The sequence below is a fragment of the Cupressus sempervirens genome, chromosome 6 (genome assembly GCF_028749045.1).
Source record: "Cupressus sempervirens isolate cs-2001-9-10 chromosome 6, ASM2874904v1, whole genome shotgun sequence".
Lineage (NCBI taxonomy): Eukaryota > Viridiplantae > Streptophyta > Pinopsida > Cupressales > Cupressaceae > Cupressus > Cupressus sempervirens.
Genome location: NC_143123.1, coordinates 416,614,149 through 416,629,657, shown reverse-complemented (window position 1 = coordinate 416,629,657; position 15,509 = coordinate 416,614,149).

Sequence of the window (15,509 nt, the reverse complement as noted above, 5' to 3'; positions counted from 1 at the left end):
CTCTATCAATGTATACTGGATAGGAGGCTGATATCTGCATGCATATGGCTCTCCAGGCTGCTTGGTCTCTCTTTGTGTGATGGGTCGAGTAACCTCGATGTGCTCCCAAGACCAGACCATCAGTAGTGTCAGTCCTGGTCCCATCGTGCGCTATGTCTGGTATGCACACATATGTAAGTCATGATACAACTCTACTAGGATGGTCTGTCCCCAGTAGTAAACCTCGCCATCCTCCTGTAATAGGGTGCTCAACACCCGTGCCCAACCAATAGGTCACCCATGTCCTGCATGATCTGGTAGCATCCGCCATATCAATGAGGCTAGGAATACTGCCAGTCTTGGTAGTCTCTGCTCCAAGGCTCCCCACCAGGATAGCCAAGATCTTTGTACTGGTAGTCTCTGTTGTCGCCTACCGAAGCACTCTCTTAGGAAGGGATCAAATCCCTCACCTACATACTTTGGATATGTGCCTCTGATAGGCACTCTAAGGATCTGCCATACATCCAGGAGAGTGACGGTAGCCTCCCCTATCGATAGATGGAAGCTCCCTGTGGGTGTATGCCATCGCTCTATGAGAGTCGATAGCTGTGTTGTGTGAGCTCTCAAGTCTGGCCACTCGTGGACATGCTCCAGTTCACACAACTGTACATGTCTCTAATCTACGTCTATGAGTCTCTCCTGTATAACCATGGTCGGTGGATAGTGCTCCCATGACCTAAAAAGCACCATGCCCTCCTGCAGCATGGACATCCAGTAAGTCAATCATTTCATTCCTAGAATGGGGCATTTCATGCTTGCCATTTCTCATTTTTGTTGTGTCAGGCGGAGATGCTGATCAGCGTAGACGCAATCTGCAGAGATGCTGGTCTGAGCCTACACAAAACATGTGTTGTCATCTCCGCTCTACTTTCAAAGATGACATGGCAAGGTCCGTCATTTCCGACGCTACTATCCCTATCACGCAGATGACAGACTATGGTCTATCATCTTCGTTAGTTTTGTCGTAGCCTTAGCATCTACGCAGACGACAGGATGTTCCTTGTCGGCTTCGTAGGCACTGGTATCCCTTCTTTGTCGTCTGCGTAGACGACAAGGTGGAGACTATCATCTCTGCCTGGGATCAGTTTTTGCCGCATTTAGGGCATCATAAATGCCTCTAACCTAGTTTAGCTATCAAATTACCAGGAGGATCAAATGACTTACCGGTGCCCCCATCGCGGCTGGTCTCTGGTGTTCCCGAACGCGCTCACCAAGCTGCAATCTCTCAATCGGGTCCATAGCTGCTCTGGATGCTCTTTTCGTGGTGTGACAATGACCTTCCCATGGGTCCCTTGGAGGCTTATGTAGGTCTTGTGGACCCCGTTTGTGCCCTTCTCCGCTCTGAGCCGTGTTTGTCTCATGATTTCTCCATATTTTCATCCTGTTTTTCTCATTTCTTTCTTTCCCTTCTTTTCGTTTCAAGACCCTTTCACAAAAATTGCCCAAATTTGTATTTCTTGTGCAATTTCCGTGAGGGGGCATCAGGATTCTCCTTCCTTCTCTAGGGCAACTTGCATTTTATTTTCTTTGATATGATGTCGTGCCGACACCACATCAAAGAGAGGCAAAATGTAGGCACTAAAAATTTTTCCGAATGACTTTATTAATTTAATTAATAATGGTCACATTCTTCTACTTATTTAATTAAAATTATTTTAATTAAATAGGTTCATTTTTTGCCTAAGTATTTAAATTTAATTTAAATACTTCCTAGCCTTAATGTGTTAAATTTAATTTAACACATGATTCTCCATTTATTCTTTTTTTTAAATAAATTTTATTTATTTAAATCCTCCATATCCTATTAATTTCTTCTATACCTTGATTAAATTAAATTTTATTTAATTTAATCTTTATCCTAATCTATATCCATAAGCCTAAGAGTATGTGTACTCTTATGAGTTGTCATCATAAGGGTTTACATTTCTTTTTAAGCACATGGTGTCTACAACTTGAAAACTTTCTACACACATGTGCCACCTCATCTTTATCCTTCCAACTAAGAATATGGGATAAGGTTCTTAATTGTTAATTCTTATCCTTATCTTTTAAACACCCTCTAGATGTTTCCTGAGAGTCTTTAAATAGAAGCCTTGTCTCAAGCATTGTATACATAGGATTATTGGATTGCATTGACACTCTGTCGCTTTGAGTCTAGAATCACCACATTGAGAGCTTGCATTATAGCTACATTTTCATATGGAGTTCATAGGTTGCATGTTAGTGATTTGATAGTTGGTAAGATTTACATTTTGTATTGCATCTTAGTTTTTGTTGTGCATTTATATTTAGTTTACATTCTAGTTTTAGTTTTCATTCTAGTTATAGCTTGCATCTATATATAGTTTTCATAATTTCATGTTCATTGCATCATAGAGTACCTTTGAGTGTGACTTCCTCCATAGTCATATCTTGAAAGTATTCTTCTTTTCATATAGTCTAGGATCATATTGCACATTCACTTTGCACTCACACTCACATTTGCACTGTCACACAAGGGATTTACTTATTGTTGTGTTTGTGAGAGCATACCAAACACACCCTCCATCAAAGATACACCGACAATGGCTACACATAGTTGTCCTTGTTGAGTAGTAGAGGTGGTTGGAATTTTGGTTTGTTGGTTGCTTTTGTGAATTTCTTTTAAATTAACTTGATTCCTTAGGCTTCCAGTAATTTGCACATTTTTCTAGCACACAAGATGATGATGTTGATACCTAAAATAACCTATCTCATTTTTGAGTGACCACATTTCATTTTCATTTGGTATAGTGATCTCGTTTGATGCCAAAACTTGCTGTGTGCCTCAGTTCATAGGTGCACCAGAGTGTAACTCTGAAACTATTGATCTTGGCATCAAATTGTTAGCACTATTAGCTCTAGGTGGGTGGGTGAACCCTAGTGACACCCTTGTTTTAGCCACAGAGAGAATCCATCATCCATGGCCACCCCGTACTGAGGAGTCTTCAAGGTGCTCTAAGTGTGTTTCAAGGTTGGTCTTCTGAGGGTCATAACTCAGAGCTCGTGAGGGCTATCAATGAAACTTCAAATTCTACAGGACGGTGATGCTAATACCTAAAATAATCTATCTCATTTTTGAGAGATCACATTCTGTTTGGATTCAGCATAATGATCTTGCTCGATGCCAAAAATCGCAGTGTGCCTCAGTTCATAGGTGCACTAGAGTGTAACTCTAAAATTGTTGATCTTGGCATCAAATCATTAGCACCATTAGCTTCAGGTGGGTGGGTGAACCCTAGTGACACCCTTGTTTCAGCTACAGAGAACATCCGTCATCCATGGCCACCCCATACCGAGGAGTCTCCAAGGTGCTTTAAGTGCATTTTGAGGTCGATCTTTTGAGGGTCATAACTCGGAGCTTGTGAGGGCTATCAATGAACCATATAATCAAGTCTCTTAAGTTGAGATATTTTGAGGTTATGTTGAAAATGAAAAGTTGTAGTATGAGGATAGTAACAAACTAAAGTGCTAGTTATCAAAGATTATGAATCTAAGAATGACTTCATGGTTGGGAATATAATCCATGGTTGAGGAGTGGAGTCCTTAACTATGTTGAGATTAGATTTGAAGCCAAGAGTTAGTTTCAAGGTTGAAGGTGGAGTTTAAAATTAGAATTGGGGTTATCTGAACCTTGTGTAGGAGGTTAACAATTGTGTTTATGTTATGACAACACTTCAAATTAAAAATTGCATCCAAATTTGATAAGAAAGGTTGTTAAAATGTTAATAAAAATTTATTGCATTTCATTCGAATATAACAAACATAATCAAAATTAATGATATTCCATAAACTTGAACAATACACATGATCCATGATAAATTGAACAATACTAGATACTAAATTAATATGTTTATCATTGTACACATAAATGACAAAAATATATATCAAAATACATGTATCCATAAAATTTTACACAAATATATATCAAATATCATGTATCAAAAGACAAAGTACTCAAATATATATCAAAATACATAGATCCATGTACAAAATGTGGTTGATCATGCCATCAAAATGTGTATAACATCAATGTTTCTGTATACAATGTGGCATATGCCATCTCAAAATGTTTCATGATGCATCCTACGACAACTATACTATCCTAGGGTGTTGGTGGATGATCAAAGTGCAGCCTCTTCACTGCACTAGGTGGATCAGATGCCAACTACATAAACAAAAAAGGAAAACCCAAAGTAAGACTACTAAATTAATATGGTTCTTTGTATCTAACATTGAATTACTCAAATGCATAATGTTATTTTTTGTAATGAAGATTTATACTATTAAAATTTCATAATAAATACCTCTCTCACTGATCTTTTGTGCTAGTTAGGAATCCTCTCGTATGCCCTCAACAATGCTTCTACCTCGTTGATTGTGGGTTATGTATGTTCAAATACATTTGTTAGATGAATCTACAACTTAAACTGCAACATTATAATTCATAGTGTGCTAAATTTATAACATATTTAATCATGAATTCAAACTACAACTTACTATTGTAGGCTCCTCCTCAGGATAGAGTGGCTACATCATCAAATCTACATAACTCTCCCATCGAACCTCATGTGCACTAGGAGTCTCCTATGAGATACAAAATAGTAGTTGTTAATATTACAGAAATCAGTTTTGAATTTATTTATGAAAATAAGGAAAATAAAAAATAAATGATACTTATACATACAATGGGGCTCTTAGTGTGAATGGAAATGACTGATCGTCTACGACACAAAATCTATATAGGATCATCACCAACACCCATGCCCTATATACAATGAAGAATGTAATTAAATTTCATTACCAAAAATATTTTACAAGAAATCATCAATATTTAATCAAATAGAAAGAACCTAATTACTTTTGCATGTTGGCTCATCTCTCGCACTTTGTCCCCCTGAGATAGGTGGTATAGTCTACAAGATAAAAGAAAGATTAGCAACCATATATGCTACAATATCAAATATAAAAAACAATGTGAACACAACATAATGTATAGTAGATGTCTCAAGGCCAAATGAAATGGCTGAGAGTGTGGCATCATCAATCTATCTAAGCTCCTCCTTGGTCATCAACTAAACATAAATGAAGATCACATACATGTATAAGTCAGTATGGCTTAAAAATTAAAATTACTCTATTATAAAAATTAACTTTAAATCACATATGTAAAAACAAAAAAATATATACACATACCAACACTGAAGGAGTCAATGCCTCTGTATGCCCCTTCACTCTCACATCAGGGTCTGTAGCCTCTGCACGTGTGTCTAGTGTATCCTTGTCTAATACAAAATGATACACATGAAGATCACCTATGGGACCAAGGCAAATATTCTTGCACATAATGCAAGTGTGAGGCACACAAATGTGTGATGAGCTAGTCGATGATGAATTGGTGCCAACATCATCAACACAAGGAGGCAAGACTGACCTAGCCTTAGATATCATTAGGCTACTTAGCATATGAATGGCTCTAATGGTTTGAGAGCTAGCCTCTGCCATAATATTAGGATGCTGCACTTGAGGAGGGGGGGAGATATTAGTGGGGGGGGGGACAAAGGTGCCATCTTTCTTCCATTAGGAAGAGGGTCTATCCTAAGGAGCTCCTAGTCCTACACCCATGTTGGGCTTCATGCTCCAATAGTTCACTTTAAGTTTCAACACAAATTCTACATATAATTTTCCTAGGAAATAAAATGGCACATCTAAATTGCTATGTGGAGGGATATAAAAAACCATCCACTAAAGATCCCAAAAGTTTGCACGTATGATGTCATTTGTGCACCATTTAATTGATAGTTTGGATCTTTTTGGGTCGATTTTTGGGTTCACAAAAAGGCTAGCCAAATCCTCTTTGGTTATATTGAGGTTTGCAACCTCATCATAGTCTAAACCATCATCAAACATCTCGTGCATTTCATCATGCGAACGAAGAGCCACATTTTGTTGGTTCGTAAGGGTTTCAATGTTATCCACTATGGTGTTTAACATGGATAACATAGGAGCCAATGTGGGTACATTATTATATATTCTTCACAAACCCCTCAATTCGGTGAGATTTTCATTTATCAAATCTTCGATTTGAGGAGGTTTTTAAGGGGGTAGAGGATCATTTGGTGGATGGTTTTGTGGGGGCATTAGATCATTTGGTGGGGGGTTATGAGGAATATTATTCCCTCCCTTAGTGTCATCATTTTGATCAGCCATTCCTATTGAATTGCAAAAAGTAATCTATATTTTTTATAAAAAAAAATTATCAATTTTTTTTAAAAAAACCCTCGTTTCAACTAAAACTAACAAAATCATGATAAAATCTATTGAATTTATGTTAAAAATGATTAAAAAATTAAAAAAAACCTTTATATCTGATATTTGATTTAAAATCCGATAGCTGATCTTTTCCCTCAAATACTAGTATCAAAATAGGCCAAATATAAGCCCATGGGTCTGTTGTTTTTTCTTTTTAGTCACAGGTATCAAATATCTGATGCCTATTTTAGAATATACTACTAGCTATAATATAATGCTAGATATATTATATTATAATATATTACTTTTTTATTATTATATTATTATAATAATATTATTATATTATAGTATAATTATAATTATAATTTTATTATGTTATAGTAATATTTTTTTTTAATTGAATATCTGATATTAGATTGGATAGCTGATATCAAATCGGATATCCGATAAGCCTTGGGCCTTACTATCTAGGTTTGGTACCTGGATAGGTGAAGAAAAGTTAGAGCGAATTTTGAAGTGCTTTTAGATGTCTTCAAACTCTATTTTTTTCACATCGCCACTTTTTGGCACATCATGATCCTTCACATACCCCAATGTTGTCCCTATACAATTGATGTATCCTTAATTAACTATTCAAATTAAACCTTTTGGTGATTATGAAATTCGAACTCATTTACATTATGTGACTAGACTAGTGAGCATGTCTGTGCATTTAGAAGTTTGCATTGTCATGAAAGTTGTTAAAGAAATTTCTATGATTTTAGATTTTTGGAATTTTAATCTTATTGACTTTAATTTCTTGTAGCTTTGCCATAGATGAATTCCTATTACTAGGAATAGCAAGTTTTCATTTGGATTGATTCAGAGCCTAGCCAATCTAATTGGCTATTTGCCCTAATTGATTATTCACTCAAAAATTGAATAAGTATTGAAAGAGGAATTTAATTCCTCACTTCTTACTTTTCCAATTTGGAAAATTGAGAGCTTTTTCTGAAATCATTTTCTAAAAGATTGGTTTTTTGTTCATTGTGGGAGCTACAGGTGTGGGATCTTCACAAGGATGAACTTGTTGGATCTAGCTCAGGGAGACCTTGCTTTGTCATTATTTTTGGTTGTTTATTTATTTTTCTTGTTTGTTTTCCATTTTAGCTCATTTTTTTGTCAGGTAGGGCTCTTTCAATTTCTTGTTTTAGCTCAATTTCTTTATCTATTTCTAGTAGTTGTTTGTTTGCAGGCTCAGAACTAGTGTTCCCCTCAATTTTTGTTTGCTAGTTCTTCCTCCTTGGTTGGGTATGAATGTTTTTCCCATTTTTGGGATGAGGGTTTGGGTTTTTGCACTGTTATGCTAGCCATTTTTCTATATAGTGTCTAAACCCAAATTTTATTGGATTTTTGAAGCTTTTGTGCCTAAAGACCAAATGGATTTTAATTTCAAAGTTTTCCATTTTTGGAGTTTTTACCTCATTTTGCATGATGTCTGATTTGTTAGGATTAACCTCAGACATAAATATCAGTTACATGCAAATATAACCAATACTAGAAAATAGTAGAACACATAAAAAGAACACAAAATACCAAGATTTAATGTGGTTCACCCAATCCCTAGGCTACATCCACCAATAGCAAGTCCAATATTATTATTACATAGTGATTACAACCTAATTACAATCTGTTATAGCTCAATACCACCGCAAGAAGATACAATATCACCATTACATTATGAAATACCTAACCCTAAGGCTTTTTATACAAGCTTGTTCTACTTGAAAAGTTAGGGCTAGAATAAAAATAAAATAGTAGCTGACACCTTTTACAATATAAGGTAATTTTTGGCTTTAGGGGCATTACCCTCAAAAACCCCAGTGGGGGAATTTCCACTCGACCCTACCCTATACTACAATAGGAAGCACACTTGGGGCACTACCCTAGGACCCCGTAGGGGCACTGCCCCTTGACCCTATCTTGGTGGCACTACCCCTAAACCTTTTGGAAATAATCTAGAGTGAAATCATGATGAATAATCCTCTAAGTTTGATCAGGCTCCACATCACAAAAATCTCCCACTTGGAGACTGACCAGACTCCACAACAATAACCTCCCACTTGGAGACTAATCATAGTACTACTAAACCTATAGCTCCCACTTATATATATCAAACCACCCTGGACTCTATTGTTCTTTTATTCTATTTAGTCTAGAAGACCAACTAATGCTAAAGAGGAATTCAACTTCCCCCTTGTCACAACATTTGTAAACATATCCACTGGATTTTCATTTGTGTGTATCTTCTCTAGCTTTAACTATCCATCATCCAAAATTGACCGAATGAAATGGTATCGTAACTATAAGTGTTTTTTCCTTGAATGCAAAGCTAAATTCTTTGCAAGATGAATGGCACTCTGGCTATCTATGAAAAAATAATTATCCCCCTAAGGGTGTCCCAAGTCTTCCATGAAGACTTAAAGCCATATCATCTCCTTGGTTTCCTTTGTAGTAGCAACATACTTTCCTCTGTGGTAGAATAAGCATTAACCTTCTATAGCCTAGAAACCCAAATCCCTACTTCCCCACCAACAATTAATACATAACATATAGTACTTCACCTAGTATCAATATCCCCTACCAAATCTAAGTCAAAATAACCCTATGAATCAATAGAAGAGCTCCCAAACTGTAAACACTTACTGGATGTTCCACTCAAATATCTGAGAATCCATTTAACTGCATTCCAATGATCAATTCCTAAATGACTTATATAACTACTAACAACTCCCAGTGCATGTACAATATCTATCCTAGTACATACCATAGAATACATCAAGCTTCCTATAGCTAAGAGATAAGGTACCTTAGATATCTTGTCCTCCTCTTCTTGTGTCTTATGACACATCTCCTTAGTCAACTTCAAATAACCAAGTAAAGGTGTGTTGATAGCTTTAGCATTCTTCATAGATAAATTTTGCAACACCTTCTCAATGTAATTAACTTGAGATAATGTCAATTTTTATTGTTCTTCTTATCTCTACAAATATTCGTACCAAGGGATTTTTTTTCTACCCCCAAATACTTCATAGAAAATGTATGTGCTAACTAGCATTTCAGCCCCTTAATATGATCCATGTTAGACCCAGCTACAAGCATATCATCAACATATAAACATAAAATAATGTAGTTTTCATCATCCTATCTCTTAAAATAAACACAATGATCTGAATGACACTTGCTATATCCATGCTCATGCATAAAACTATCAGATTTCAAATACCATTGTCAAGGTGCATGCTTCAAGTTGTATCACCTAATCTAGTAGTGTAATAAAGGAATACTAACTAATAAAAGCATTCAAAAAACTAAATAAGCTAATGCTTATGATAGGATTGAGGTTATTACGAAGAAGGAAGCCCAACCAAGAATGGTAGGCTTCTTTTGGTATAACCTAAAATGATGTAGATATGTCCCCAATGGATGGGGATGTATGCTCACAGTGTGCTCAAGCTTCTAATAGATGGAGGTTTTTACCAAGTGTGTATATGGGTGAGGGTTTCAACAATGGAGTTATAGATGGATTTCATCATTATGATGGTATTTTGGTACTTTTTAGTCTCTCAAAATAGCATTATAAGTTTGCATAGAAGTGGATTGATTGATTGTAAGAGGGAAGGGCTTTATTTATAGGATAAGGGGTGGAGAAATGGAGGGTCAAGATGCAAGGATGGAAGAATGGTGAGGGAGGGCCAAGATTCTTTAAAAGGAGAGCACATGGATTGTGCTTGTTTGGAGCCACTAGGGGAGTGACCTTTGTCATAAGGAGGATAAGTGTGAGGAGATGGGATAAGGGTTGGTCAAAGGGAGTAATGAGGGAGGATGAGTGTGTAAGAGGGATGTAAGAGGAATTAATGGCATGTAAGGGTCATTAATGCTCTTGGATAGGGATGGAAGAGGATAAGGGAGACTTGTTGACTTTGTCTTGGGTTAGCAAGTTTGAACCCTTGCTCAAAGTTGTGCACATGTTTAGGAGGGGTATTAGACTTAGCTTAGGAAGGGGGTTAGGGGACAAGTGGCTTAGCTTTGATGGGATGGGTTAGTTAGGTGGCTAAGTGAGGTTAGTATGGGTGAATGAGTTGGAATAGGGGTTAGGATAGGGTTTAGGGATGTTTTAGGGGTTTGGATAATTTATTAAATGATTTAGTTAATAAAATTGAGGATGTGTGATCAAATTAAATAGGTTTGAGGTTCTATTTAATTTAATAGAGGAATAGGGATTTAATTGATAAATTGATTTTGGGTTATCATTTAATTTTATCAATTGGACTATAGTTAACTAAATTAATTAATTAACTATGGGATGATAATTAATTAATTAGTATTTAATCAATAATGCCCTTAGGAGATGACTAAATACAATTACCTATTTGTGCAGTCAGATTTAGGTGTCTAAATTTTGCCCCTTTTTGACTTAGTGTTGAAACAACACTATTTCAAAGAAGGTCAACTATATACTATGAAAAGAAGACTTTTTTAAGCAACATGGTTGCCCTAGTTTTGAATAGAAGAGGAGAAAATAGACTATGTCATGCCCCCTCAAGAAGGTGGTGGGGAGAGAACACGAGGCTGAGCGACTTCTTGAAAAGTCACAGGTAGTTAGGGTGAGTAAGAGGACATAGAATAATTTAAAAAGGGGTGGAAAGGGGAATAAAAGGAAGAAAAAGAAAGAAGTTTGAGGAAAAGGAGGATGCTAGAGGAGTTAGAGAGAAAGATAGGGGATCTATAAGGGGCCTGAGGAGGGCTAGAAAGGGCTATTTTCCTTCATATAGATGATGAGATATTACTGCTGGGAGCTCTGAGTTAGATGATATGATGGTGTGCTTGGATGACCAGAGCATCGAGTGAATGTGGTATGATGAGTATGGGTACAATGAACACTAGATTGATCAGTAGGGTCAAAAAACCAACCTTTAATTTTTTATTGTATAGCATTTTTAGCATTCTTGCAATGTAGGAAAATCAATCCCATTGACACAGGTCCATTGGGATCGCTAGTGGGATTGGGGAGATCATGATCCCATGAAAGATGGTGAGGGGAAGGGGAAAATAGGCTTTAAAATCACCTTTTATGAGATCACAAATTTGGGCAAGAATTTTCTGTAGGAATGAAGATAGCATAATGGGAAAGTGATCCCACTAGAAAAAATGCACTTTGTGTGGTGGGGACACGAGTTCACTATAGGGGATGTGTCAATGTGGGAAAGGGGGAGGGATCAAAGGGTCAAAAAATGATTCCACATGACTTGGTGTTAGTGAGATTGCAATTTTAGAGGGATCATGGGAACATAATGGCAAGAATGGGGGAAAAAGGAAACGGTGCATAGGAAAAGTAGGGATTGGGTAGAGGGATGAGGGGTGTTTAGAAGTTTAGGTGAGATAAATATGAGAAGGAAAATTGACATGTGGTTGGTTTGCATGTAGTGGTCTCTAGATGTGTTGGTGTCATGTGAATGATGAGAAACTATACTATGTGCCAGAGAGAAGCTTATGTCGGCAGACTAGGTGACAATTGATGCCATTGGCCTAGGGTACATGGTGAGATTACCCCACATAGTACTTATATGGTGATGGTGACTTATTTGTGCAAGTTGTGGCACAACAAGAAAAGCACATTCCACCTATCGATAGGAGAGATGACCATAACACTAGAGGACATGTATAGGATATTTAGATTGCTAGTGTGAGGGATGCTGGTGATGGAAATAAGAGAGATGACTGGAGAGGTAGTAGAGTAGGGGTTGGTGGGGCCAAGAGTAGTGTACTAGATCTAGATGGGGTAGTTCCCATTGGATGAGTACTTTGACCAAGTAGCCATGGAGAGGTAGATATATTTTTATGTATGCAGACTAGTATTGGGGTACATTGCCCCAGATATAGGTAGGAAAGGAGTTACCTTGTCATTAATACCAACTGTCATACAAATAGTGGATGTAGGAGTCCTATTGGCTTGTGGGTCTTTGATGCTGGTAGAGTTGTACCAAGATCTACATTAGATAGTCTATTAGGGAGTTGAATGGTAGAGGAGCACAGGGTTCCCTATGTTATTAAAAGTTTGGGTGTGGGAGCATATCATGACGTTATAGCTGATCAGATGGATAGATAGGTAGGTAGAAGAGCCAATGGCTTATAATTGAGGGGAGCCTTTGTCTTGCCATCATACAAAGGATGTGGACTACTAGCAAGTCTAGATAGATGAGATTAGGGAAGTGGTATGGGGATCATAGATGGGTTTGGGGCCATGGGTGGAGGAAGGATAATATCTACTATACACCATATTACCATGTTTTAGCTTTGGGTGTTGAAAGTATATAGTTGAGTAGTACTAGCTAGACAAGGTCTTGTGGTAGTTTGGATGGGTACAGGTGGCTCCAGGGGAGCCAAATTGGTATTAGTGGGTTACATAAGCCAATGTCAATGTATGGGCCAGTGCTTCAGAGAGAGGGTTTACTTCAAGCTTGATGAGAGTGAGTGCCATAGTAGTGGGATTGGTTTGGTGGAGCAGAAGATGCAAGGTCCATATAGGAGTACCATTAGTGGTTTTAGTAGCTAAGGCTAGTAGGTCAAGCCCAGGAGACAAGGGCTGTAGTGGTGGTAGGAGAGATAGCCCAAGTAGCTACACATGGTAGATATGTAGCTAGAGGATAGTGATAGTAGGAAGAGGATATAGTAGAGGAGGAGGGGCCAATGAGGTAGAGGTGGAGGGGAGAGAGGACGCAGGATGTGAGGCCTCGCCTTGACCCATCGTAGCTTAGTTGATACTTTGTTATTTTGATACTCATGACTCAATATGTCAGGACATTATTTGATGCACTAAACATTATTATGCTATTTTATGATGAGTGATGCTTTACTTTTAGATATTTGATTTAGTCATTTAATGCTTTATGAACATGTATAATGACGAAGTAAATGAATGCAAAACTAACACTTTGATTATGCAATTTTAATGGTCAAAATATGAGTAGAATGAGATAAACAATTGATTATTAGAAAGATGGATGTTTTAAATTTACATGATTTTCCTGATACGTAATTTACATAAATGCATGTGATTCTTAAACTACTAATGTGTGCAATTAGTGTGCATGATATTTAACCGGGAAACCTAATGGAAAGATGGAACGAAACCCCTTGTTAATTTGTGCTATTTTTTCATTGTCTTTCTTTGAGGGTTGTTATATAGTCTTAAAATTATCCTAGCTTTTTTTTGGGTTCTATTAAGTCTTTAAAGCCTAAAAATATTAAATTTAAGTATCCCAGGGGTAAGGGTATGGGTTGGGAGTACTTTCCACCCCCTTAGCCTCTTAGGTTGACTTTTAGGGTCACTCAAAGACCCTACTTTTGGTTGATTGCAAAAATTGATTTGTCTCCTTCATGAATTGGTGAATCAACTCCACCTTGGGGTCACCTAAAGTCTAGTGGAGTTGGGATCATATTTAGAGGCATTTTGGAGAAGTTTTGTTTTTGTTACCCAATCTCTAGTTTTTAGAGAGAAGTTGAATATTGAAGGAAGGGAAGGATAAGCTCTTCTCAACTTTTCATTTTACCATAACTTTTGTGAAGGTAGGGTTCTTCACTCTTTTGATCATGTATCTTCTTATTGTTCATGCTTGATTCATGCATAAGGCATTGTGATGATCTTTGTATTGCTTGTATGTGTGTTGAGGGTATTTTGGGAGGAGTCTTAACTTGTTCTTGGATGTCATTCTTATGCTTTGCTTTGAAATTTTGAGGGGATTTCATGAGGATTTTTTTGGAATTACTCACCCTTAGATAGGGAAGAAGTGGCCAAGTATGGGGAAGGGCCTTAGTTGGACCTCAATAGTGTAAAATCTCCTCTAATGGTGAGAAGAGGGAAAGAGGGTAGGGTATATGGGCCCCTACTTGTCATCACATACCTTGTATGAAAACTTAAATTCTTGTAGAAGGAAGGAATGAAAATCCTTGTTGCATTGGCCTCGAAAGGGCATTTGTAGAAGAACAAAAGTTCTTGAATTTTAGCCCCGAAAGGGCTATGTTATGGTATGGTGATTGATGTTTCCTATTGAGAAAATCCACCTCCCCCCTATTTTGGTTCAATGTTGAACCTATTGTGCAAAACTAGGTTGGAAATGCATGCTTGAATTGTTCATCATATATGTTGTTTTACCTCTGGGTCAGTTCTTGTCTTTCCCATGGTTCCCTTGATGCATTGAAGTTATTAGAAAGGGTCTCTTGTGAAAGACCTAGAAGAGAATTCAATTGAATTGTAACATTATGTAAAAATGTATTTAAATTTTGATGTATTTGGCAAAGATGTCAAGATTTCTTATTGGTTCTTTCCCGATGGAGCCTTGAACCAAGTTGATTAATAGAGAGAAAAGATTGAGAAAAAAAAAAACAACTAGTCAATGTCTTAAATACTTTTACACTTTTCCCATTCTTGATTTGACCTAGGCACTCAAATCTCCTGTCCTCCAGTCTGAGCGAATTGTTTTAGCAATAAAAACATGTATTGGGGTCATGTACCCCTATGACTAGTTCCATATTTATTGCCGCCTTATGATATTGGAGGGGCATCTTATTTGAGCATAGGGTGGTTGTTCTTTTTCTAAAAATTCTTTCTCTCCTTACCTTTTACCTTGTCAGATGTACTTGCATGGCAAAGGGGGAGGGGAGGTATAGACCTATACAATCTAGGCTTAGGGTAGTGTGTGTGGAAGTTTAACCATGGGCAAAACTCATCCACTTGGTTGTCAAGTCGATGCAAGATGGAGATGGCTTTAAAGCCAAAGTAAATAGTATGGTTTCATTAGTATCTTTCCCACCCACTTCATCCTTCCTAGCACATAGCCTCAAATGGCTTTTCCATGCACATGCCCTCTTGTCAAATTGACTAGCAATTAGTATGACAGCTGTATGAGTTTAGGCTAGCCTATATCCTATTCATTTGGTTAAAGTTTTTTATATCCTCCCTTGAGTTCTGCAAATTTTCCTTAGGAGACGTGGACAATATGTGGAAGAAGTTGTGGCTTGGGGTAAAAAGGGTTGTAGGAGGGAGTGGGGAGTGTGTGGGGTATAGTAAAGTAAGGGTGTTTAGGGGTTAGATAGGATTTAGTTACTGTTAAATAGTTTTCTCTCATATTATTAAATTTAGTTTAGATTTAAGTTAGTTT